The 13844-nt window shown below is 35.1% G+C and overlaps 1 protein-coding gene and 1 long non-coding RNA gene across 9 annotated transcripts in view; both read left to right on the top strand.

Moving 5' to 3' along the window:
- LOC106084154 (polypyrimidine tract-binding protein 2) overlaps nucleotides 1-13844 on the top strand; it is a 530939-nt gene that overhangs the window by 229866 nt on the left and 287229 nt on the right. The gene's annotated exons all lie outside the window — the stretch shown is intronic.
- Nucleotides 1293-13844, top strand: part of LOC106084155 (uncharacterized) — a 20558-nt gene continuing 8006 nt past the window's right edge. The window contains exons 1-2 of the long non-coding RNA XR_001220757.2: nucleotides 1293-2251; nucleotides 2917-3565. This is a non-coding gene — a long non-coding RNA (uncharacterized LOC106084155). The remainder of the gene's footprint in view (nucleotides 2252-2916; nucleotides 3566-13844) is intronic.

The following is a 13844-nucleotide window of genomic DNA, read 5'->3' as shown; positions in this document are numbered from 1 at the left end:
CACAATGGAGCCCTTCATCGGCCAGGGGCTGTCACCTCAGTGCTCAATACACTGCTAAGACAACAACAACAAATCTACAGAGCTCCCTACCTGAAACCCGATTTTTTTGGAGAACACCCGCGGATTTTGTGTGCCCTCGGACCTTTGTCTAAACTACGCACCTCATGTTCCAGGAGGTAAACAACTGTGTCCCAAATATAGAAATTAATTGGAGCTTTCAAAAAATGTCAATAATTATTTTATTGGATCAATTAAAAAATTAATTGAACATTTGAAAAATCTCAATCATTTTTTAATTGAATATGCATTTTTTTAATTGAAAAATTTTTCGATTACTTTTTCAAAAACGTTGATTGATATTATCATTTTAATGATTGAAGCAGTTTTAGTTAACAAATTCAATTTCGTCATTGAAGCCGAATTTTATTTTTTTTTTTTTTCCTTGCATAGTCAATGTGAGTAGTAGTAGTAGCTTGAAAATTTTGGTTCCAACAACTCCTTATTTTTGCTTCGCAGTGAGAAAATCTACTTTTTACATAGTCAATGTCGAGGTTATTGAATCCAATTTAATATCGTCTTTTATACTTTATATGATTGGGAATCCTGTAAACTAGCCGTTATCTATTTACAAAAAACAACTCCACCAATTTTTCTCGTACCCTGTTAATTTCAAACTCTAATTGATGATCAAACCAAACCTATAGTCTATGGGCAGCGAATTAGCGCCTTGTAATTATATAACAAATTTTTCAGCTTTTAATTCATCTTTCCATTCATTTTATTAAATAAAAATTTCATGAATATCGATGTGTAACTTTTTTTCGAAATCTGGGTTATTGTGAAAACATTTCCGTTTTTCCTTCCTTTAATTTCCTGCTTGAATTGGGCCATTCACACATGATGGCCCAAGGTATGCCATGTGGTGTTGGTGGCTGTGTTAGTGGCTGCATCAAATTGCAACACAAACAACCTGTATGAATAAAAGAACGTGGTAGTGATAAAATAAACCTACAATAGAAGAGTCAATGCTGCTCTCATTTAAGGAAAAACAAAGAGAATACAAATCTCTTTTTTCCATCTTTGGTGCTGCCACACAACCAAAATACATTCCAATTGGAGAAATTCATATTTTGAAACTGTTCTAATAGCACATGGATAAGGACAATGATGAAGAGAATTATAGAGGAGTAGGATTTGCTATCACATAGCATTCGTGTGTGTGTGTGTGTGTGTGTGAGTGTTTGTGGTCAAAAACTACATCAACAGGCAGCACACAATCATCAACAGGAAACATTTGAGCCTGCATTTGATGGTGGTTTTTTTTTTCGTTTGTTGTATGGTGGAAGAGCAACCTGCTGTGTTGGTCGTGTGTGAGAATTGCTGACACGATGTTGTTGAGAGTCAAAACGAAATGAATGTGTTGAGCGGCGGATGTGTGAGGAGTAAAAGGCAAAACGAAAGGTGGCCGCCAGGCTAAACCAACGAAGAATGCAAGAACCCATGCTGGTTATGGCTTATAAAAACGAAACGAGTGGAGAAGAAGAAGAGAGCTATGGGACCGATACAATACGCTCTCTCGGCAACTCCGACAACGACGACGAAGACGGCTACGAGAACGACAACGACGACGTGTATTCAACAGATTCATAAAAATCAACAAAATTACAAGAACAACAATAACAACAACAACCATCACAGCAGCAGCAGCAGCAGCAAGAAGGAAAACAAACCCAACATGGTTTTGTTTGAGTTGTGTTTGCAATTGAATGCTTGTAGAGGAGCGCTCTGCATGCGTAGCTGCGTGCCTCTGTGTGTATGCGAGTGTTTGTTGTGGATGTTGATAATGACGATGATGATGATGATGACGATGACGATGAGATTGGGCCGACATCATCGTCGTCGCAACAGCAACAGATTGAAAACATTAACAAGTAGTTGAAAGTCAGCGTCTCTGCTGGCAGCGCATTGACTGCGTTAATGGTATGACGTTGACGTCGATGATGGCACAAATACTCCGAATAAAAAAGTAGGTATATTACCTTAGAATGCCAGTCGTTCTTACTTCAGTCTTCGTACAGTCTTTGCTTTAACCCGTTCCAAATTCTGTCCGCCGCCGTTTTGCTCTATATTATACAACAACAACAATTGCAATCAATCAATCATTCTTAAAGAAATAGCTAAAACAGTATAAATTAAAAATTAAATAGCCCAAATATTCAAAAACGTTAAGGAATTTTTCTCTATCACACAAGTAAATTGGCAATAACCCACAACAACAACAACAATTTAGCAAAACTTAAGAAACCCCAAAAAAAACCAATCTCAAACGAAAAAGAATCTAATATTGTTTGGCCAAAGAGAGTGTTGAGAATGTGTGTGTGCGTTAGTGAGTGAGTGAGTGTGTGTGGTAGAGTTCAAAGAGAGCTGGCAGCATATAACATCATCATCATCCTCCTTTTTCAACATCATTATTGGCATTGTCAGCTCCATTCAACATCTTCTGCTAACAGCTACGACCAAAACTCCTCGGTCGCTGTTGCCAAAGTAAAAAAGAAGTGCCATCGTCGCTGCAACAGCAAGAGCAACAGTAAAAGCCGTCTTTAAGGCAAAAGTTGCAGCACAGTTGTTCGTCCGTCCGTATGTACATCCATCCATGCCTTCTCTTACCCCAATGCGCCCCCCCACCCCCCATTAGGCCAGCCACACTCCAGTTCCTTCTTGAATACCTAAACGGCATTATTACTCCACCAACATTATTGGTATCGTTGTCGCCGTCGTCGTCGCTGCCGTAGCGTGCTCTCTCTTGCTCACCGATACCACCACCTCTCACTAGCAGCAACACCACCATCAACATCAACAGCACTCCACCACCACTCACCACTCTTTTTATCCACTTTGATTCTCACGCGCGTCCAGCCAGCCAGCCAGCCAACCATCCATATTTTCCACAAAAACGAAACGACGACGAAAAATCAAAGTTGAGCTTAGTTCAATTCGAATACGGCAGTAATAGCAGCAACACCGGTCGTCCCGTGTAGTAGTCAGTCGTCGCCACTTAGTCGTTGTCTCGTCTCTCACACGCAAAAACCAACTAAACCAATCAACAGCAACAACAATAACACACCTTTACTACTATTTTATTTTCAAAACCATAATCAACAAGAATTAAAACGCGCGACAACAACACCTTTTAACAAAAACAACAATAACGGCAAATCCAATTACCATTACCAACAAGAAACAGAAGAAGAATTTATTCTACAATTAGCCTGATCTATTTTTTGAGAATCTAGCATTCCTCTTCATAACGGAAATCACTCTCCGATTCAAAGAAAGAAAAGTACGTTACGTTGCCAGTAATCAATTAAGCCCTTCCTAAACAGAATCATTGAGAAGTTAAAAAAAAAATCAACAATCACAAACAAAAGTTAAAGAATTTTATAAAAAAAAAAAACAAAAGAAACACGCGAAAGTTCTTAACGGCAAAACTAACTCGAACTCATTGTTTCTGTTCCAAACAAAACTACGAACAATCCGATCTTCTTTTTTACCCTTCTAACGATCTGTGCGTATAACAAGAAATATTTAATACCATATTTAGTCTTCTATATATTTTTTTTGTTGTTGTTGTTATTTATTTTGACGTTCTTCTGTCTGTCTGTTTAATTTGTTGTTGTTGTTTTTTTTTTTTTTTTTTGTTAAGTGCAATAACTCTGTGCCTCTTGATGATGATGGTGTATTTGTGAGTGTGTTTGGAGTGTATGTGTATGTGAGTGCGTAAGGCTGTATTTGTGTTAACTTATTTTGTGTTTGTTTTAAGACCCGCTTTAAGCAAGGGGCTCATTCGTTCGTTCGTTCGTTCTGTGGCAATTTTTGTTCTTGAAAATTAAAACCCAAACTGGTTTTTGGTATCTTCAATTATTTTTACAACAATAAAATTTGAAATTCTTAAAAATATTGAGAATACAAAGAAAGTGTGAAAGTTGTTCAACTGTATGCACATCTAACCCGTTAGATGGAGTTAGAAGTTTTAATGTTAAAAACCCAATTCCACCCCTCAAGTTAACCAAAAGAAGTTGTAGGTTTACCTCAAGGTGATGATTTAATAATTTTTATATTAGAAAGTTCTTTCACTTTTCTCTTTGTAGCTTCCTAAAGTACTCTCTTTTAGTGAATAACCTGAACTTCTAATTTTCTTTCTATGATATTCCCATGGAAACTGCCAAATTATTATAGAATAACTATGAGCATTTTTCATTAACGCTTTTCTCAAAAGTTTGATATTATTTTAGATACTCCTAATCACCAATTTCTTGTCTAAACTCTATCTCTAATGTTAGTCCTATCGATGCAACGCTTTCTTCAACAAGATAGAGTTGCCATTTTCAAGAACCTACTTTCCCAACACACTTTCACAATATATTGAATTGTTATATTAAACACCAATATTGAATATGATAGCTTAATATATTAGATCTGCTATTTTTCTAACATCTAAACCCCATTCTCATTGATTATATATACAGTTAACACCCAAGTCTATTTGGGTTTACAAACTTCAGATTGTATCACCCATGATTGTGGCCTCTTAGTATTGTTTTGCAATATCCAACTTTTCTAATATTCTTTGCACAATATCTTCAAAAGCTGTATTGAATATCAATATTGAATACGTATGATGCATAGAAGTCTTTAATATTCTAATATATTAACCCTATTCTCATAGATATAATACACTTCATGCCAATGTCTATAGGAATTTTCAATCTTCAGATTATATGACTATTAACCTTATGGTCTATATTAACAAAAATCAGCATTTCTATGACGTGGATAACTATGCGCCACATCAACTCAGATGTTTTTTCTTTATTTGAATATACGATATTACTTTACTTTAATTTTGGATATGACAGAACATTTGTCCCATTAGTCGAACTTAGACAAGCGTTCCAAGCGCCTCGATCTTCTTCACTCCTTCTATAATCTCTGACACCAAGTTTCGATAAGATATTATTTGTTATATTATAAGTTATTACTTTCTATAAAAAATGCTTAATATTTTATATGAATCGTTCTTTTATATTTTCCTATTGACTATAATCTTTGATTCACCATGTCTGTTGCGACTGAAAAAATTATCTTTTTAAGTAAAATTTTTACAAAAATATTACTATGCTCTTAAAAATTGCTCACAAATAATTCTCAAATATAAATCTAGAATCATCAGGAATAATTTAAAAATTTAACATATTTTGAAAACTAATGTATTCAGAAAATCTTTAGTAAATTATTTTAGAGTTAAAATTATGTAGAAAAAAAATCATATCAAAATATAAAAGAAAAGATTTTGGTGACATTTCATTTGAAGGCAAATATTATTTTACCCATAGTTGTGTAATCCGCAACCTCTTTTTTAACCTAACATAACTTAAGGCAAAACTTTGATAAAATTTTTTGTATCACTACGATCATCTGGAAACAGAGATTAACACATCATTGAAAACTTGCCCATGAACATTCCATTAAGGTACTGGGCAAACTTTTCACCTATCAATGAGTATAGTCCGATTCTAGTTTTAAGCTCAATGATAAGGGACCTCCTTTTTATAGCCGAGCCTGAACGGCGTGTCACAGAGTGACATCTCTTTGGGCAGAAGTTTTTACACGGCAAAGAACCTCACAGCATTAGGAGGGGTTAACCACAGCTGAACATTTTTCTGATGTTCCTGCCTGGATTCGAACCCAGGCTTTCAGCGTCAGGCTCTGCACACACATTGCAAATGCAATTTTGCCCATGAACATTCCACTAAGGAACAAGGGATATCATATCAATGAGTGCAGTCCGATTCAAGATTGAAGCTCAATGATAAGGGTCCTCCTTTTCATAGCCGAGTCTGAACGGCGTGCAGCAGAGTGACACCTCTAAAGAGAGTAGTTTCTACATGGCAAAGTACCACACAGTATTAGGAGGGGTAACAAATTTTCTAATGTTACTGGCTGGATTCGAGTCCATGCTTTCAGCGTCATAGGCGGACATGCTAACCTCTGCGCTACGGTGGCCTGCACACACATCATTAGCGATATGATTTTCGCCCTAACGGCCAAATAAAATTAGAAAGGTTTTCATCACTGTACAAATTTTTTAAAAAAAATAATTTCAAATAAAAATTTTGTCACCAGGGAAAATGTAATAGAAAATGTTAAAAATTTTAATGAAATACACAGTTCAGTTCATTATGTTCAAAAAAAAAAAAAAGGTTTAAAATCCAAGTCTGATAAAAAAGTACGTAAAACTTATACAGAACGATATTACCTCAAGCCAGCGATGCATGCTTATCCAATCCACACACCTTAAGCTTTTCAGAAATGTTGATAGAGATTCTTCTTTTTTACTCAAGATAAAAAAAAAAACTTTTTTCGAAAAAAAAAATTTCCAAAAAAAACTTTTTTCGAAAAAAAAAATTAAAAAAAACTTTTTTCGAAAAAAAAAAATTTTTAAATCTATTGCAAAAAATATTAGTTTTTATTAAAAAAAAAGAGCAATTGGTACAAAAATGAAAAAAATACTAATCACCTTAAATTCGCTTAATAATTAGCAGAATTTGTTGCTTTAATTCTCATATATTGAAATTCTATTTAAGGTCTAGATATTTGCAGAATTTTTTCCGACTTAGTACATTAGGTTTGTAGGATTAGTAGGTTTGGCTCCTTGCTATCCTTCAAAAAATTTATTATGTATATACAGTGGCTTTGACTTGGCTTACAAAACATGTTTTACACTTATTTTATGGCAGTAAGGCGAAATTCGCACATATCTTAAATGTGTTTAACGGCCAAATAGTGACAGTGGTCCGATTCGCCTACCTGCCATAGAATTGGGCCTTAAATATATTCGGTCACATATTTCTTAATTTTTTGCGAATATATGAATATCAAATTCGCACTTAAACGATTGGCAGAAATATCAAAATTACTGTTTCCTTGCTAGTCCTGGTTTGGACTCATTTTGTGGCAGCAAAGAGAAATTCGCACAAATCGTAAATGTGTTTAATGGCCATTGTCCGATTCGCTTACCTGGCACAGAATTGTAGCTTTCTTCCTTTTTTTGGGAATAAATGAGTATAAATTCAGCGTTCTTCTATTGCGCACTGAAAGTTTTAGCCAAACAAAAATGTTTGATTTTTGTTTCTGGTATATAAAAAAAATCTTAATAAAAATTGGTATTTTTCCAAATATTATTGGTCGTGAAATAAAATTCGCACTTAAACGGTTGGTCGTTAATAGTTAATAATTTGTAGAGAAAAATCGGAAGCAATTAGTTTTTTTTTTTTTAATTTTTGCCAGAAATATCAAATTCCCACTTAAACTATTGGCAGGTAAATTAAGTTTACTGTTTCGTTGCCAATCCTATTTTGCATTCATTTTGTGGTAGCAAAGCAAAATAACCACATATCATAAATGTGTTTAACGGGAAAATAGTGACAGTTTTCCGATTTCCGAGAATTGGAGCTTAGCAGTAATTGTTCACTTCTTTATTTTTCGAGAATAATTGAGTAAAAATCCAGCGTTCTTCTATTCCGCACAGAAAGGTTTAGCCAAACAAAAATTTTTGGTTTTTGTTGCTGGCAAATAAAACAATTTTTATAAAAATTGGTGTTTTTCCAAATATTATTGACACTTAAATGATTGGTTTTTGTTGCTGGCAAATAAAAAATTTTTAATAAATATTTGTGTTTTTCTAAATATTATTGGCACTTAAACGATTGGTCATTATAAGTTAATAATTTGTATAGAAAATTCGAAAGAAATTAATTTCTTTTTAATTTTTGCCAGAAATTTTCAAATTCCAACTTAAACGATTGGCAGGTAAATCAAAATTACTATTTCGTTGATAGTCCTGTTTTGCACTCATTTTGTTGCAGTAAAGCGAAATTCGCACATATCTTAAATGTGTTTAACGGCCATAAAGTGACAGTTATCCGATTCGCCTACCTGCCACATAATTTGGTCTTAGGAATATTCGGTCAAAATTTTCTTCATTTTTGCGAATGAATGAGTTAGAAACCCAGTGTTCTTCTATTGCGCACAGAAAAGTTTAGTTTTCAAGTCAAATATAATAATTTTTTGTTTTCAAGTCAAGTTCATTTGTGGACCAATGGACTATATCATTGGCTATATTAGCCATTTTTGCGTAATTTTTGTAAAACATAGTCCAATATAAAAAAAATCAAAACTTGTAGATTCTAATACAAACTTGTATTTGAAACAACTAAAAAAGAGCGAGATTACATATTATTCGAATAAATATAATATTTTATATAAACAAATTGTAAATAAGGGTGATGACTTTGTTACAACCCCATATCCCAATTTAGAAAATTTCTCAAAACTTTCAGTTCCAAGCGGTGTGTGCGCGAACCTTTCATTCTTTCGTGTAACGAGAAATAGTTTTTGAGAACAAACTCAAAAAGTCATCACTCTATTGTAAATACAGTGAGCGCCGTGATAAAGTGTATAAAAGCTTTTGTTAAGTTTTTTTTTGTTGTATAAGATTGCTATTTTCGAGTTTAAGGTTTAAGTAGAGACCTAAATAATCTTTTGCCAAAACATAACATATATATTAAAATCGAAAATTTTAGCCTGAAATAAAAAGTATTTGAAAACAAATATTTCTGTACACTTATGACGCTCACTGTATGTACATAAAACTGTAAGCTGTGAACAATCAGCTACTATTCACTTTGAAAATAATGGTAGTGATGAATTTATTGTCCTAGTTTCTTTTGATATTTACATTGTGACTAGTTTGGGATCTTTCCGATGAAAAAATTGTCCTGTTACGTTTTTTTATTATATAAAATATGACATTAAATCCAATTATCTATGAAAAAATATAAACACTTTGATTCGCATATGGTACACTTATTGTACTTACTTATTGTATGCGAATTCGGCTATTATCCACAAAATACCATTGATAAATTTTTTTTTTAGTTTTTAGTGCAAATCGAATTTAAAAGTAGTCCAAGAGCGCCTTCTAATGAGAAGGACATAGAATCCTACCAGTATAACAAACAGCTTAACCTAATGCTACATTTGCTAATGAACATACCATTAAGTAACGGGCAAATTTCTCACATATTAATGGCTTAGTACCTCAGAAGCGAATTATGTGTGATGTTCTCGCCAGGATGCGGACCCATGCGTTCAGCATCATAGGTGTACATATGTAAACCACTGGAAAACAGCATAACTCTTCAAAAGCTTTATTGAAAATCGCTTAAATTAAACATTATTTAAGGCTACATCAGTCTTTAGTGAAATTCATTTCGTTCATTACAATTCGCTTTAGTAGAGTATCGCTTTACTGAAAACACCGCTTAACTGAAAAAGTTTTGATATTCCAAATCAAATTTTTATGGAAATGCAAAAGAAAGACATTTTTTCGTTTGTTTCTACGAACTAAATATTCGAAGATTGATGGAAATAACCATTCATTATTGGCAGTATTCAATATCGCTAAACTAAAAATACCGTTTAAATGCAAATGTTTTTACTTCCCAAATTTCGTTTTCAAAAGAAACTAAGAAACTGATTTTCTATCGAAAACTATTTGGAATGGCGTGATAACAATTCCTTCAATGTTTTTAACTTTTCAATAGATACCGGCAAATACCAAAACGGTTTCCAAAAATTTCACTCTCAATAACTAAAAAAAAAATTATATTAGCGAGAAAAATTATTTTTCATCATTTTTATTCATTAACTATATTGCAATGAAACAAAGGCAGTTATATATATGTTTTAAAACTGTTATTTTCGTAGCTATCGAGTTTTGACAAAGTTAGGAATTTGCGGTGAAGAAAATATTTTTATGAAAATATGATGACTCTAGATTACCACTTTTTGAAAAAAGGTAAAAAAAATATTTTTGTTTCTTTAGCCACTATGTTTTTACTGAAAAAAATTTTTTTTTTCATATTATTGGATTTTACTGACTTAGATTTAAATTCGACATAAAGATGTATTTTTACCCACCACCGTACAAAACGATCTCGGATCTAGATTTCTTGAGCCTCTACAAAATGCAAATTTTGCCCATGAACATTCCATTAAGGAACAGGGGCAAAATTCTCACATATCAATGAGTCCGATTCAAGTTTAATCTCAATAAAAAGGGGCCTCCTTTTTATAGCCGAGTGCAAACGGTGTGTCGCAGTGCGACACCTCTTTGGAGAGAAGTTTTACGTGGCAAAGTACCTTACAAATGTCGCCAGCATTAGGACATTTATTTTTTGATGGTCTCGCCAGGATTCGAACCCAGGCGTTCAGCGGCATAGGCGGACATGCTAACCTCTGCGCTATAGTGGCCTCCAATGGGCCTCTAAAGGGCGCAATTCTCTTCCGATTTGGCATGAGGTATTTTGTTTTGACCTCCATCAATTGTGCCAAGTATGATCCAAATCGGTTTATGAACTGAAATAGCTGTCTTATAAACCAATCTCTCAATTTGAATTCTTGAGTTTCTTGATGGCATATTTATTATCTGATTTGGCTGAAATTTTACACGTAAAATTTAGTAATGACTTGCAACAGCCATGCCAAGTATGGTACAAATCGTTCTATGACCTGATTTAGCTCTTTTAAAATCCATTTTCCCGATTTAACATTTTGAGCCTCTAGAGAGCGATATTTGTATCCGATTTGCTTAAAATTTTTCATGAGGTATTTTGTTTTAACTTTAAACAATTGTACCAGGTACGGTTCATATCGCTCTAGAACCTGATATAGTTGCCTTATAAACCGATCTTCAGACTAGACTTCTTGAGCCTCTAGAGGAGGCAATTATTATCTAATTTTTCTGAAATTTTGCTCCTAAAAATATGGAATAGTCATTCAAAGAACTTGTCTCACGCAATCCATGGAGGAGGGTTTATAAGATCCCGCCCGGTCGAACTTAAAGCGCTTTGACGTGTTTACTTCTCCGGCGGGTGAGAAGGTTCCTGGGGACTTTTTTCAAGGTCCTTTTTCATTGATGTCTTAAAAATTTTTAAAAAAATTCATTTTTATATCAAATTCCATTCGGCATCGTCAACGGATGACTCAACCGTCGAAGGGTTAAGAATTGAAGGTATCAAATGCAGCAAGACATTAAATTTCAATAGATGTTTGTTTAAACTTTTGAGCTGTATAAAATTGCTGACCTTTGGCAATTTTTGCCCCAAAAAATTATCTCATATGACGAAAAGACATTTATTTATTCTACCCATTCGTCATAGATGGACTAATCACAAAATATATGTTTATCACAAGACGTATGTTATTTTAATTTGTTTATATAAATTAGGTTAAGAAAGTTTGACAGTTATTGTCATTAACATGTAGATGGCGCTATTTAATTATTGTTTAAATCTTTGAAAAATGGAGGATTTTTGTTCAATTTCCCTGGAACATTCCATTATGGAACATTTCATAAAGGTAGAAACCTTTTTATAACCAAGTCTGAATAATGTGTTGGAGAGTGACAGAGAAATGTAGAGCATTATTACATGGCTGCACAAATGTCGCCAGCATTAATGAATGAGAGAAAAAGTGTTTTGGAAACACTCGCCGAAGGAACACATGTTCCGCGCCACTGTGGTCGCTACTCGTATTTTTAGACCCTATACCATAGAATGGAGATAAACTATCTTCGTCATTGCCTTTATAACTCATCGATATATTGATCTGCGACTCAACAACTTCTCTATAAATTTTTGATCGTTTTGACATTCTAAATCGTTTAAGCCATGTTCGTCCGCTGGTCGAAAGCACACCAACTTTCGAAAGAGTTAAGCTTGCCAAGCAAATTTTGCCCATGACATTCCACTAAGGAAAAGGAGCAAACTTCTCACATATCAATGAGTGCAGTCCGATTCAAGCTTAAGCTCAATTATAAGGGACCTCCTTTTTTTTAGCAGTGTCCGAACGGCGTGCCGCAGTGCGACACCTCTTTGGATAGAAGTTTTACATGGCATAGTACTTCACAAATGTTGCCAGGGGAAAACCACCGCTGACAATTTTTTTTCTAATGGTATTGCCTGGAATCGAACCCAAGCGTTCAGCGTCATAGGCGGACATGCTAACCTCTGCGCTATGGTGGCCTCTTCAGATATAGATATAGCTGTCATATATATCGCCCAATTTTCACTCCTAGAGCCACTGCAAGCGCATACTGTATACTCTGGAAGTAATTGTAGGTGTATGAAAAATAAATCCATCACTACAACAGAATTCATGTATTGGTAAGAGGTGAAGTTTGACAAAATGTCGAACTTGGTTAGAGTTGTATTCAATTTCGTAAACCCGTTTTCGCAATAACTAAGTAGAACCTACCAGTGGATGGCCACTGTGGCGCAGAGGTCCGCCTATGACGCCGAACACCTGGGTTCAAATCCCGGCGTGAACATCAAGAAATTTTTCAGCGGTGGTTATCGCGTAATTTTGTCTGACATTTTTAAAATTTTTTTTTCAAAACATTCTACCTCTACCTCCTTGGCTTATCCTGATGTATGCCATTCTGTCGACCCAACTTTTCAAACCTTATGCCATTTGTAAAGTTATCTTAGATTCGTATTCAAAAGTTTTAGTATGAAATTTTTTCAGATTGTCTTACACACGATTCCATATACCATGATTTTACGGTTTACATTTTCTTCAAAATAAAATTCTCTTAGATTCCTGGTAATGTTTGCCAATATTTTTATGTCTTCTTAAAAAACAATAATTTTCTCGGCATTTCATCTTTGCTGGCTTTGCCACTTCTACGCTGTTAGCTCTTCAAACTGTCCGCCTGTCTGACTGACAGTCATTCATCTTGCTTGTTGCTTGGCCCAAGTCATTGATGGTTTTTTTTCACCACAACAACAACAGCAATACGGCAGACAAAACCATTTAACCAGGCCTGGTGTATTAACTGAAATAATTACTTACATTTGCTTTTTGGTCTGAAAATAAAAAGAAAACAAAAACAAGAAAAAAAATCTCGCAGGTTGCCCGAAAAAAACCCGCTTTCGATTCACTCAAATTTTAGATGTTTGTTGCGGCGGCAGCAGCAGCGCCGGCGGCAGCGGCAGTAACAGCAGCAGCTCAAAGACAGTGGCAAAGACACAAAACGAAGGCGTAAAACAGAAACGCCGAAAAAATTGACAACGTGCGAACCAATAATTCGAAAACAATAACAACAAACTCACAAATCACCAAACCCAGCCAGCCAGCCAGGTTAACTGGCTAGCGCTAGCCACAATACAGACTGTCTAACAGTCAGTCTGTCATATTACTAAGGCAGCTAGTGAGCGAATCCAACCAACAAAAGCAAAAGTTCGTTGATACCTTAGAATGAACTGCGTGCGGCCTGCCCGCTTTACCGCGCTCGCCTTTCTTTGTAAGCCACCGCAAATGTAGAGTTGATGATGATGATGGTGATGATGAGCGAGTGAGGAAAGACTTTGGCGGCTGCCAGGAAGGGGGCAGACAAAATACCTTGCGAATGACAGAAAGGAAGCAAGAAATAAATAAGAATCACACTTTCAAAGCCTAAAGCCTCACCGGAGAAGTGGTGCCATGCTAGCGCTGAGGCTCTGACTGTAGAAGGTAGTGCTGTGGTGTGGTGGTGGCGGGTGATGGTGATGTTTGCATGAATTGTGGCCCCAAGAACCGGCATAAAAGTAATTATCCAACAAGACCAAAAAAAAGCAAGCAAAAGCAAAGTCCCAAAGGGAGCGTATAAATACCACTTGAACGCCCCAAGTAAAAGCAGAGGAACAGAGGCCAAAGCCAGAAACACGTTTATGTTAGAAGAA

The sequence above is a fragment of the Stomoxys calcitrans genome, chromosome 2 (assembly GCF_963082655.1).
Source record: "Stomoxys calcitrans chromosome 2, idStoCalc2.1, whole genome shotgun sequence".
Classification (NCBI taxonomy): Eukaryota; Metazoa; Arthropoda; class Insecta; order Diptera; family Muscidae; genus Stomoxys; species Stomoxys calcitrans.
The sequence above is the reverse complement of the archived record's forward strand: the minus strand, read 5'-3'. Positions and strand labels throughout refer to the sequence as shown.